General features: G+C 43.0%; 1 protein-coding gene and 1 long non-coding RNA gene across 2 annotated transcripts in view; one reads left to right on the top strand and one right to left on the bottom strand.

Moving 5' to 3' along the window:
• LOC144987124 (uncharacterized) overlaps positions 1–12,666 on the top strand; it is a 319,301-nt gene that overhangs the window by 214,517 nt on the left and 92,118 nt on the right. The gene's annotated exons all lie outside the window — the stretch shown is intronic.
• LOC144988522 (uncharacterized) lies at positions 5,510–10,888 on the bottom strand. The gene is made up of 2 exons (XR_013652452.1): positions 10,384–10,888; positions 5,510–9,497 (listed from the first exon to the last, which is right to left on the bottom strand). It is a non-coding gene; the product is annotated as an uncharacterized LOC144988522 (long non-coding RNA).

The raw sequence follows: 12,666 nt of genomic DNA, 5'->3' as shown, positions 1-12,666 counted from the left end.
AAAGAGGTTATATAGCTTCAAGAAACTAGAGTGTAGATTTGTATAAACCCCTTTTTTTCGTATTATTTTTTATTTATTTGTTACATTTAGTGTGTGTGGGGAGGGAGAGGGGAAGAATGTGAGGGGAGGGTGGAAGAGAGTAGAAGGAAGAAAGGTGAAAAGTTGGGGGATACAAGCACTGATTTGACTAAGTTATTAATTTAAGCTGTAACAATTATACCAGATCTGCTGGAAAGACGAATGTTACATCAAAGGTGAAAATCTGACATTAAGATGAGCGAGAAAAAAAAACTGTCCATCAATACACTGTAGGTAAGGAGGAGGGATGAAGCAGACAGGGAGCAGTGTGGAGTGTGCACGTGCACGTGGGGGTGGAGATACATGCATGCTGCCGACGTGAACCGTGTGTTCATAAAGGGAGCCAGATCCTACCCAGCCAGACCAGCCAGACCAGGAGAGGGGAGGAGAGGCCCCCAGGCCAGAAGCCCCCCCAGCATCCGGACCCAGGCAGCCCGGGAGGGGAGGAGGAGGGGACCGCCCACCCCACCAGCCAGGCACAGAGAGGGCCCCCCTACAGGGGCCCCCCCAATGCCCAGAGGCACAAGCGAACCCAGTGTCCGGCCCCCAGGCCACAAGACAGGAGCGCTTAGCCGTACCAGGCGGCAGCCATGGGGGCCACCGGGCGCCGGACACCGAGACAAAGGCCAGGGACGAAGCCAGGGCCCCCGGAACCCAAGAGCCGGCCACCACCCGACCGGCGCCCCGTCCCCGCAAGCCAGCCCAGGCCCGCGACCTTAGCAACCCAGGGATCGCCACACAGCCACAGCCACCCCCCTAAAACCCTACGCACTACCACCCCCCCCCGCCATAATATCTGACCCCCCCTCCCCAACCCTCTCAGTGCCCTCCCCTCTCTGTGATGGGGAGGGAAAGCCCCAGAGGGTCCCAGCGAGCCAGCCCCCAGGTCGGTCCTACCCATGCACTCACACACACATACTCACAATCATCTGGTTACCCTCCCTACCCCCGCCGCCAAGCAGCAACCCCCCCCCCAGCCGGCCGACCCCCAGCGCCGCATGCCCGACCCCTCCCGCAGCCGACAGGACACCCATAAGCCCGGCCGCCCCGAGAGGACCAGGCGGGTGAAGACCGGCCGCCCCCCCCCGACCCCACCCATGTATGGAGGTGTGGGAGTGCTGTGTGTGTGCTGCAGGTAAAATAGGAGGTCACCAGTGTGGGGGGATCCACCGCTGCCAAGCCGCAAAGCCCCCCACTCCGGAGTCCCTCTGTGAGTGGTGTGTATTTGCTGTGTGTGTGCTGCTAGCATGCAGTGTGTGTGTCTACAGAGGAAGTTAAAATTGTGGGGGGGCCAGCGAAAGGTGAGCACGGATGTTTCACCGTGCCCCCCTCCACCAGACCCTCTCCACAAGGCCCTAGATGAATCAGTGTCTAATATGCAAGTAAAAAGCGGGGAGGAGGGCGGGTGCCAACGAGAACCCAGAGAGGGGCATCCCCAGTGAGCCCCGCCAGCATACCCCTCCCATCCAGATCCCGGGGCCCTATGTGCCTGTGTGCAATATTTGTTTGGGTGAGAGCGGGGAGGAGCGGGCGGATGGGCACAACCGGGGGAGAAGGCTCCCCCGAGCGACCGGCCCCCCAGCCGGCCGCGGTAGGCGCCCCCCCTCCCAGAGCGGCCGGGCAGCCAGAAACGCCAAGCCAGCCGCAGTCGGAGGCCAGAGCCTCGCGGCGCCGAGAGACAGCCAGCAAGGCGGTCTTGTCTGAGTTTAGCTGGAGAAAGTTGTTCTGCATCCACGCGCTGATCTGTTGGAGGCAGTGGTTGAGAGAATCCACCGGCCCATATTCACCTGTTGTCAGTGACACATAGATCTGAGTATCATCTGCATAGTTGTGATAAGATATGTTATTACTGCGTATTAACTGCCCTAGTGGCAGCATGTAGAGGTTGAACAGAAGGGGTCCCAGGATCGATCCCTGGGGCACACCACAATTCAAGCCCATGTAGTCTGAGACACAACTCCCAATTTCAACAAAATATTTCCTGTCTTCTAGATAAGACTTGAGCCAACTTAGGGCAGATCCAGAGATGCCAACCCAGTCTTGGAGTCTGTGCAAAAGGATCCCATGATCAACAGTATCAAAGGCAGCACTCAGGTCTAGCAGGATTAAGACGGAGACTTTGCCATCATCAGTGTTCAGGCGGATGTCATTGGTTACCTTGATAAGAGCAGTTTCTGTGCTATGATGGGGTCTAAAACCTGACTGGAAAACATCAAACGAATTGTTTAATAAGAGAAAGTCAGTGAGCTGTTGGTAGACAACTTTTTCAAGGACTTTTCCTAAAAATGGCAGATTAGAGATAGGTCTGTAATTATTCAGTACAGTGGGATCAAGACCGCTCTTTTTCAGGAGGGGTTTAATGACTGCAGTTTTTAAGGCCTCTGGAAATATTCCAGATTGAAGAGACATGTTAACTATTTGAGTGATTGATGGCAACACACTGTTCAAGACAGACTTTAGAAATCTAGTGGGTAACACATCAAGGCAGCATGTAGACGAGCTCAGACGGGTGATGGTCTCTTGGACAGTTTGGTCAGTGACAGGTACAAAGTGAGTCAGCTTAGAGTGAGTAGGTGGCCGTTCGATAGTTATATGTGTTGTGGAGTTGATGGCTTTTTTAATGCCCTGAACCTTGTCATTGAAAAATACAGCAAACTCATTACATTTAGGTGTACAAACCAATTCTATTGGTAGCTGGGTTGGAGGGTTAGTTAATCTGTTAACTGTTGTGAACAGGATACGAGAGTTGCTGCTGCAACTTCCAATTATTTCAGAGAAGTACCTTTCCCTTGTTCTGCATAAGATCTGGTTATAAGCGTACAACTCCGCCTTATATATTCCATAATGAACCTGGAGTTTTGACTTGCGCCACTTTCGCTCGGCTCTGCGGCACTGTTGTTTTCTGTGCCCTGACCAGATCATCGTTCCTCCAGGGAGCTTTCTGTCTATGTTTTCTCAATTGAACTTTCATAGGGGCAATGGCATCCAGAACATTCAAGATGCTAGAAGTAACAGAATTCAGCATTTCATCAACATTGGCACCAGAGACGTTTTCAGGGTTTATCATTTCTACAAACTGTGCCCTAGTGCTCTCATTTATTTGTCTCCTTTGGACAACTGCAGGGCCAGGCGGTGGTTTGGGAGCAACAGACAGGTCAAAGAATACACAGAAATGATCAGAGAGGGCGACATCAACCACACTGACATTGTAAATAGTAACCCCCCTTGTGATGAGCAGGTCCAGAGTGTGCCCTCTGCTGTGGGTGGGGCAACTCACATGCTGAATTAGACTAAAGGTTTCAAGGACAGCATTGAGCTCTTTTGCATTTCTGTCATTGACATTATCAACATGAACATTAAAATCACCTGTAATGACTAGACCATCAAAGTCTGTGCACACAACTGAGAGCATTTCAGTGAAATCATCAATAAAACTTTGGCTGTGCTGAGGAGGTTTGTACATAACTATGCAGAGTAAGGGAGGAGTTTGTTTTAACTCAATCTTAAAGGACACATACTCAAATGATGAAAACACACCAAATGATAGTCTGCGGGTTGCAATATTATCTCTAAACAGTGCAGAAACGCCTCCACCCTTTTTATTTTCTCGTATTTCCGATTCATGTTTGTAGTTGGGGGGAGTTGATTCGACTAGAACTATGTTTCCTGTGTTTTTGTCAAGCCATGTTTCAGTTAAAAACATAAAATCAAGATTAAAAGAAGAGATAAGATTATTGATTAAAAATGATTTGTTGCATAAAGATCTGACATTGAGTGCAGCAAGTTTGAGATTAGTTTCCTTGGGACTGGTCAAAACCTTCTTGCAAGGGATGTGAACTAGATTTCTTTGATTGGACAGATTTTTCATTTCTCTCTATTTCTGACACAGAATCTGAACAGTTCAAACGTTTAGTTCAAAATTATCCAAAGCAGAGAAATCCCTGAAAACAAACATTTCTCTTCTTTCAGGAACTCTTTTGACTTTCCAGAACTCTGCTGTGTCTCCAACATCACCCCCCCCCCCCCCCCCCCCCGGTCCAGCATGGAGCGTCTCTGGACTCTGTGGAGGAGAGTCCTGCTTTCAGAGACGCTGTAGAAGGACAGAACACCTGCTCTGTGATCCAGGTCCACTCCTCCTCTGGAGGAACCAGGAGCTGAGATGGAGGTGAACATGCTGTTGTGGAGAAATGAGAAACTGTCTGGAAAACAATGGAATGACCAAGATTTAGCATTCAAACCAAATCTACTGGCATTTCCAGATCTGCTGGTGTTCTTGAATGCCACTGCTCCAAAAACATCAAATTTTTCCCCAGAACAGGCCTCGGTGTGAAGGTCTTCCTGCACTGAGGACAGCTGTGGACGTTCTCCTCTGCATCCCACAGTCCTTGAAGACACTTCCTGCAGTAGCTGTGTCCACAGGGAATAGTCAGCGGATACCTCTTTGCCAATTTTGCAATATGCTTATAGCTGGTCTCATTGGTTCTTCCCAATTCAAGAGGGTTAGCATCAAGAGGGATGCATCCTGTTGCTCTGTATTTGGTAACCTTTACCTTTATCTCCTCCAAAATAGCAGACTTATTTTCCACAGACAATCCGGTGATGCTGTTTTAAGTGCGTTAGCAGATTAGATGTTTTACAGCGCAATACGCTGTGTTTGACTTATCCAACTGTCTTTTCCCTTCATGGATGCTCACAACAAATCAAGTGTTCCCACACAGGAGAGCGTAAGGAGATGGGTGGGTCCTCAGGTTCTGGTCTCACGTCTGCATTACCCGTAGTGCTATAGTTGACATGCTAACTGTTCATTCATTCATTCATTCATTTTCGGTTCCGTTTTTGTCCCTTTCGGGGTCACGGGGCTGCTGGAGCCTATCCCGGCCACTTATGGGCGAAGGCAGGGGACACCCTGGACAGGTCGCCAGTCTGTCGCAGGGTAGAATGTCCACAATCACACACCCATTCACTCTCACACTCACACCTAGGGACAATTTAGAGTTGCCAATCAACCTATGATGCATGTTTTTGGACGGTGCATACACGGGGAGAACATGCAAACTCCACACAGAAAGGTCCCCCTTTGATGTTGTTTTTCATGTCCGCCAGCCAGGACTTGAACCGGGGTCTTCTTGCTGAAAGGCAAGAGCGCTAACCACTGCGCCACCATGCAGTGCACAGACATGCTAACTGTCTGTTACCTAATGCGGCGAAAACTCGCGGTTACCATAAATTCCGTCTCGGCGCAAAGTTAATACATTGGGAGGACAAAAACAAAAAAATAAATAACATACCGAAAACTTTGTACCGTTTTGTACCGAAAACGGTACAAAGGTGAACCGAACCGAAAGTGCCATTCCGAAATGTTTTGGTACAACTACGTGTACCGTTACACCCCTATTAATTGACCTAACAAAGTACATGCTGCAGTCACTACTTTGTGTTTATATGTATATATTTATTAAATTTTCACTGAGCACATTAAATGTTAGAATTAAAAAAGTATAACAAAAACATTTAAACCATAATGAAGACATTCAAGAATTAGCTCCAATGACTCAAAACAAACAACTCATTTCTATTTGCAGGTACATCTAAAACAATTCATTTTGTGAAAAAGTTGTACATATTTTGTCAGCAGTAAAACTCTTTGTCTAATATCATTACACAAAGATTCAAATGTATTGATCAATTACTTTTTTTGCTTTTTATGTAAAGATGAAAACCTAAAAAGAATTCCTAGAAAAGTATGAATATCATATTATAACAATAAATTAGTAGAAAAATTCCTTTCCATACATCAATTACTCACTTGTAACTCCCTCTAATGAAGTTACTTCATCAATATGGTATGGAGGCCATCAGATTTTTCCCTCCTGTAAATAAAGTCTTTGACTGTGGTGCAAAGGTTGAGAGGTCGACCTCTTATCAGAAAAGTTTATAATTTACAGTTTACAATAACTCCTTTTTTACACTGTTTGTGAAGAGAGTCTTGTGAGTTCTCATGTGTGTCTGAAGACTAGATCTGCAACTAAAACTTGAATCACATTCTTGACAAGAAAAAGGCTTTTCTCCTGTATGAATTCTCATGTGTTTTTTAAGACTTGCTGCATGACGAAAACTTGTATCACATTCTTTACAAGAAAAAGGCTTTTCTCCTGTGTGAGTTCTCATGTGTATTTTAAGACTTGCTGCATGACGAAAACTTGTATCACATTCTTTACAAGAAAAAGGCTTTTCTCCTGTGTGTATTCTCATGTGAATTTTGAGACTAGACATTTGATTAAAACTCTTACTACATTCTTGACAAGAAAAAGGCTTATGTCCTGTGTGAGTTATCATGTGTGTTTTAAGACTAACCGCATGACGAAAACTTGTATCACATTCATTACAAGAAAAAGGCATTTCTCCTGTGTGAATTCTCATGTGTATTTTGAGATTAGATATTTGAATAAAACTCTTACTACATTCTTTACAAGAAAAAGGCCTTTCTCCTGTGTGAGTTCTCATGTGTGTTTGGAGATTAGATAATTGACGAAAACATGCATCACATTCTTTACAAGAAAAAGGCATTTCTCCTGTATGAATTCTCATGTGTGTTTTGAGAACAGATCTGTGACTAAATCTTTTCTCACATTCTTTACAAGAAAATCTCTTATCTTTTGCATGGATTCTTGCGTGAATTCTGAACAGAGATTTGTTGCAAAAGCTTTTATCACATTCTTTACAGATATAATATCTTTCATCGGACCAAGTTTCCATGTAGTCAGACGGGTTAGTAATTATTCTTGAGTTTTTCCCAGACTTGATAGAGGAACATCTCTCTTCTTTTGGAGATTGTTTGTATTTCTTACCAAGATTTGTCTTATTGGGATTTTTTCTAACATCAGAGACACACTGACCTGCTGACATGTGAGAGCCGTCCACACTTTGGACATGACTTCTGTCCCTCCTCTTCCTCTGATCTCTGTTCTGTGGGTCTGTCTCTTCATCTGTAGTTGATGTTGATTCTTCTTGTTGGTTTCCTTCTTCATCCTGACCATCAGTTACATTAAAGCTCTGCTGATTGTTTAGATCTGCTTCACTGTTCTCCTCTTCCTCATAAGTAGGAATCTCCATCAAGGTATCAGTCTCCTGCTTCAGATTAAGCTGATCTTTATTCTGACTGATGTAGAACCCTTTTTGACCCTGTTTTATCAATATAGGTTCTGTTTCTTCTGTTTTTTCTTCTTTAATCATTTTGGGTTCTTGTTTCTCTTGCTCCTCTTTAATCTGTGGAAGCTCTGATTCCTCCTGTTCCTTTTTAATGTGTTGAGGTTCTGGTTCTTCATGTTCCTCTTTAAACTGTGGAGGTTCTGGTTCTCCATGTTCCTCTTTAAACTGTGGAGGTTCTGGTTCTCCATGTTCCTCTTTAAACTGTGGAGGTTCTGGTTCTCCATGTTCCTCTTTAAACTGTGGAGGTTCTGGTTCTCCATGTTCCTCTTTAATATGCAGAGGCTCTGATTCCTCCTGTTCCATTCTTAGATTCTTCTGTTGGTTGCACAGATCATCTTCACTCGCATAACGCTGAAGGAGGACTGCAGGGACAAAAAGACAAAAAAGGAGACCTTTTATACCTTGTAAATTGGCAAGAAAGATCTAAATCCTTTTTTTTGGAAGTAAAATAATTGAAATGAACAATGTCGTAGTTCTCTTTCACAGTTAGGACAGTTAGAGGTGATGTGAGTCTTTCAGTCTTCAGTAGGTCAAACACATACCGTATTTTTATGACCATAGGACGCACTGCATTATAGGGCGCAGTTTAAGTTATGAGTGAATTTTCTGTATTTAACACATACAAAAGGCGCACCAGGTTTTAAGGCGCGGGCAAATTAAAACATATCGGTAAAACATGCATGCTAATGTATTTCAAAAAAGGACAGCGGGAGAAACTGAGTTGGTTGTGATTTATTGTTTATTTTTTCAGTCATCAATCAGCATCCAAGAATCCATCAAAGTCCTCATCTTCTGTATCTGAAATCAACAGCCTGGCTAAATTTCTATCAAACACGCCAGGTTCCCTTTCGTTATTGTCAGAGTCCGGCTCGTTGCCGGCTGTTGTGAAAGCTCGAAGAACTGTGCAAGCAGACACTTAGCCCAAGGCATCACTCACCGGACGCTGCCTCCCTCAACAATAAAAGCTGCCTTTTTGTGCCCTGTTCTGCATAACGCTACTGTGCTGTTCCCCTTCTTCTTGACATTGTGACTCATTGTGATGTCAAAAGTAAGCGGCATTTCATCCATGTTGGTGATGTGGCTTGGCTGGATGTGTTTGTCTGCAATCTTTTTACTAAAGTATGAGCGGAATATGGACAGCTTTTCATTAGAATCCACTGGAAGTTGCTGTGCCACCATAGTCCTTGCCCGGATTGACAGATAGCACTGTTTCATAAAACAAAGCACCAAGACGGCCCTCTTTGAAAATGCAAGCGTTTCTGCCTTCAGTGGAATGATGACTGTAGAGACGCTTCTACCAGCTGTTCTTTTGTCATTAATCTATTGTTTCAGTTGGTCTTCAACCTCTGGCCACCTCGCCTTGTTTCCGTGGAAACTCAGCTCCATCTTCATGACTTTTCGGAGTTCGTTTTCAAACTTCCTCTACTTGCGTACCATGGATTCATTGATGTTGAATTCTCTGGCAGCTGTTTGATTCCCATGTTCCTCCACGTAGCTGATAACTGGTGGCTTTTTTGGGGTTTCCAGAATGATGTTGTTCTGCATAATTCACACACCTGCACTTTGTACTAATTGGGGTACGTCTTCTTTCACGACCACACTTGCCATTCTCATGCTGTCCTCTCCTACGTCCTCTTTACCGAAGTCACACAACAACACATTAGGCCCACTGCACCATAGGACACGTCATACATTTTGGAGAAAATACAGTTGTGAAAATATGGTAATAAATGAAACTCTCTACATTTTCACAAAAGGTAACCCACTTATTTTAAACTATGCATTTTAGTAAACACACACCCGACACACTACATACACTCATCTTTTATAATAATAAGGTGGTGACCATTGATCTTCTGTTCCCTACCCCATCTCCTCTGGGGGGGAGTAAGACCCTCAGTAGTGGTGATAGTTGTGTCTCTTAGGCCAGGATTCTAGACTCAATCTTTGCACCGTGTTAAACTGTTGAGTTCAATGTAATGTGGTTGAGAAAGTCAGTCCGGTGCACCCGCACAAAGGTTTGGTGCACCGACTTTCTCATCTACATTACATTGAACTCAACAGGTTTACACGGTCACTTTCTTTTTTAATAGTGTAACCAGCAGCTCTGCCTTTGACAGGTGCATGCCTGTTTGATTGGGGATTTGGTCCAGCTGTGTCTGTCCTTATATAAGGAACAGGGAGTGAGTGGATAGACAGTGGCTGCCTGCCTGCATTGTTAGGTCAAACTTGAGGAAGCTGATGCTTCAAGTGATTTTATTTTAAAAGTAAATAAAAACATAAAAAGAAAAAAAAAAAGAAAAGAGAAAATCAAATAAAAAAATCTAAAGTAAAACTGCATTAAAGTACATTCTGTTAAATTTGAGGGAAAATTAATTGTAAGTAGTAAAAAAATTAAAGAGAGGGAAAGGAAAGTTTAAGTCTGTAATGGGCGTGGTGTTAATTAAGGACCCAGCTGTGCGCACCGGAGCCGTTTTGGATGAAGTGCATGCGTAGCGCCAGATCAGGCAGGGCTCGAGAGCGACCAGTAAACTCGCGATCCATCTCAAAAAAGTAGTCCAAAAACCTGGTTAAGGGCATCAAAACCACGGAGGCAGCCGGTAAGATTCGGTCGTAGTGCGGGGCATACTTGGTGTGATCCGCTGTGCGTTTAGCGCCGGCTGCGCGTTTCCACGTCAGCTGCCACGTCATTAAATGTTTGTTTAGTCCATTGAATGTCATTTATATAAGCACTGTTTTTTATGAAATGTATGTATTGCTGTATTTCAATGAATTCCCGTAATTATGAAGTTAACTTTTTAACAAATTACGTGTGCAAATTGAATTAATTATGGAGTCATGAATTTAACTGTTGATTCATGTTAAATATTTATTGTTGGATTTATTGTCGTAATTTGATAAAATATTATGTCTTGTTTAGGTTTTTCACCATACATTCATGCACATACAACCAGTACCGCGCCATTACTGTTGAAACCTCTCAGGAAATTAAATAAAACGGAACAAAAGGAAAAGTGTGTCTGGATGGTGTGTGAAGTCCTGCACATAAAACTCCGTGGATGCCTTCCCCTTTCAAGTGGGGCATAATAACTTGACATGCATGGTGGCATGTATGGCTGAAGCTCCTCTTGTTGGGAGGATGTAGATCACCTTTTACTCATATTCTGCTCTTTTAACTAGATGCTGTAAGTGGCTGGAGGTGTTGCAGATGTCATGAGCCACTGCGTGTTCTGTACCCACCCTCTTAATACATTTTAATGTGTTTTTAGAGCGACGTTGTATTTATTGTAGGGATGGGAATAGAAGCCCCATGAAGCTTCCCTTGGAGTTCATGTAATTGTGCCGGAAAAATGAACCACCCATTCAGGGCTTTGAAACCACACAGAACAGCGGCATCTGGTGGCGAACTGGATATATATCATATGCTTCATCTAAGCTCCTTGTAACACTTCACTGTGGAAATGATGATGAAAAAACGAAAAACAAAACAATGTTAATAATGATTATTAAAAAGAACAATGTAAAACAACACACCATGTGACGTTTTCTGTGAGAAGTGCTTGACAGCAGACACACATCACATGAAGGAAAAAAAACAAACTTTGAGGTGAGACCTTTCTGTTCTGCTTGGACCACACTTCAACATGAACTTCATTTCCCATCATTCCATCTGTCAGGAGAGAACAGCTGCAATCAGCTTCCTTCAGGAATGACTGCAGGTAGAAGGATCTTTCATTCTTCAGCACCACCAGGACCCACATCCAGCCCATCAACAGCCAGAACATCAGTGACATCAGCGTCTGATCTTCATCACATCATCATCATCAAAGGACCACCTCTACGTTTTTACAATCTGATGGATTTCAGTCTTTCTGCAGCTTCTCATCAACTGGATTGTCAAATATTTTCATTTCCTGTTTTCTGTTTTAAATGTTGAAGAAAAATCTTTCCAGTTTTAAAAAGATGAGACTAATAAAGTTATTGGAAAGACCCTGTCTGCTGCAGGACCTGTGCAGGTGCATTGTGGGTAATAATATTCTGTTTGGGATATTTGCTGGATTCTGGATGTTGACAGTTGTGTTGGTCTTGATTGTTTACCGTTGTGGTTTGGATGTTTGTTGTTATTTGTAGCACAGCTGAGTAGGTTCTTCATAGACAACATGTTGCTCTGCCAATGTGCCTTTGGGCCAACTTGAGTGTGGTCTTGACTGGGGTCATCTAAGATAGCACAAGGGTTACAACTGATCAAAACTGCAGATTCTATTGATTTCTCCATCATATTTATGTCTACTTCATTCTATCTTTCAGTCACGAACACATTGGTTATATTTTAGCTTTTCTTTTCATTCTATTAAACATAGATTTTTTTCCCCTTGATGTTAAAACACGGATTAAATATTAGTGGGCTGAAAGATCATATTGTGCCTCAATAATACATTATCCAGCACACAATACAAGATTGTTTTATTTCTCGATGGTGAGGAGGCAATTTGATATACTCTGCATTTTGGTTCTTAACTGCACTGTTTATCTGAGTTGTTACCTACAAATAAAGGGTTAACACAAGGGTTAACAGGAGTTAATAGAGTTAATAGAGGAGTTAATAGATAAAATCTTAACGATATCTATCTCTACTAGATGTTAACTATACTAGATGTTATCTCTACTAAATGTTAGCTCTTATAATTCAAAACAACTCATTTCTATTAACAGATACATCTAAAATAATTTATTTTGTGAAAACAGTTTTATATATTTTGTCAGAAGTGAAACTCATTGTCTAAAATAATTACACATAGATAGAAATGTATTGATCCTTTACTTTTTTGCTTTTGATAATTGTGGCTTAGATAATTGTTTTTCAACCTTTTTAGGGCCACGGCACATTTTAACCTTGACAAAAATCCTGCGGCACACCAGCATCCAAAAAAAAAAAAAAAAAAAGGTATAAAACTCGTCTGTATTGATCTACAGTCCCTCCACAATCTCACATGCATTTTTGTGATAATTATTGTGGCAGAAAAAGTTGGAAGTTGCAGCTGTTTTTTCTGAAAGATTTAAGAAAAGTTAAGTTTGAAGATTTAAAAACTGTTTGATGTGTGTTTGTTTTTGTTTCAAGACGTTTAACAATGACTCATTGTCCACTGAGACGCTGTCACTTTAACCCAATGCATCATGGGAGATGTAAACAGCCGCCAAACGCAGAAAGATTCGCGTCTCTGAGCTTCATTGTTTTGTTCACTTGTTCCACAGTCTGACAACGGATTCTGTGCAAAGGTAAACCGCTAAAGACGAGCTCTAGCTGGTACTTTTGTTGGAACTGAGAGACTTTATGAGCAGAATCAGAACAAGGAAGTGAAGACTTTAACCACTTCTGAT

The sequence above is a fragment of the Oryzias latipes genome, chromosome 2 (genome assembly GCF_053564925.1).
Source record: "Oryzias latipes strain Hd-rR chromosome 2, Olatipes_Hd-rR_3.1".
NCBI lineage: Eukaryota > Metazoa > Chordata > Actinopteri > Beloniformes > Adrianichthyidae > Oryzias > Oryzias latipes.
This window is presented reverse-complemented; position numbering and strand designations above follow the sequence as displayed.